General features: G+C 34.9%; 1 non-coding gene across 1 annotated transcript; it reads left to right on the top strand.

Moving 5' to 3' along the window:
- Positions 1–489: 489 nt before the first annotated feature.
- On the top strand, positions 490–561 carry TRNAA-UGC (transfer RNA alanine (anticodon UGC)). The gene has a single exon. It is a non-coding gene; the product is annotated as a tRNA-Ala (tRNA).
- Positions 562–762: the final 201 nt, after the last annotated feature.

The raw sequence follows: 762 nt of genomic DNA, 5'->3' as shown, positions 1-762 counted from the left end.
CTGTTGCTGGGAATGCAAACTAGTACAGCCACTATGGAAAACAGTGTGGAGATTCCTTAAAAAACTGGAAATAGGACTGCCATATGACCCAGCAATATTATATCTCTTATGAAGCCATAATTGAACTACTGTCTATGATATTCTCCAGTTTCCTTTATCAAAATTATATCCATATGACATAGTATTTGCTTTTTTTTTTCATTTATTTTTATTAGTTGGAAGCTAATTACTTTACAATATTGTAGTGGGTTTTGTCATACATTGACATGAATCAGCCATGGATTTACATGTATTCCCCATCCGATCCCTCTGGGCCTTCCCAGTGCACCAACCCCGAGTACTTATCTCATGCATCCAACCTGGGCTAGTGATCTGTTTCACCCTTGATAATATACAAGTTTCGATGCTGTTTTCTCAAAACAATTTGGTTCAGGAATGTTTCTTCGGTTATACACTGACAAGATTTACTATCAAGGATTACACCAGCCTGGGGATGTAACTCAGTGGTAGAGCACATGCTTTGCATGTATGAGATCCTGGGTTCAATCCCCAGTATCTCCACTTGATTGCTCTTTGTTTAATTCTTGGAGAATTTGACTAGTTTAAGTGCAGATCTTAGTTTTTTTTTTTTTTTAATTACAAGATAAATATAATTAACATTGCTATATGTCATATATGAAAATTAAGAGTAAATTCAAGGAAAAAATATTTGTTTTTTCTTCAGATTATAACAGAGTGCAAGAAGGTTAACAGAGCCAAGAT

The sequence above is a fragment of the Muntiacus reevesi genome, chromosome X, assembly GCF_963930625.1.
Source record: "Muntiacus reevesi chromosome X, mMunRee1.1, whole genome shotgun sequence".
NCBI classification, from domain to species: domain Eukaryota; kingdom Metazoa; phylum Chordata; class Mammalia; order Artiodactyla; family Cervidae; genus Muntiacus; species Muntiacus reevesi.
This window is presented reverse-complemented; position numbering and strand designations above follow the sequence as displayed.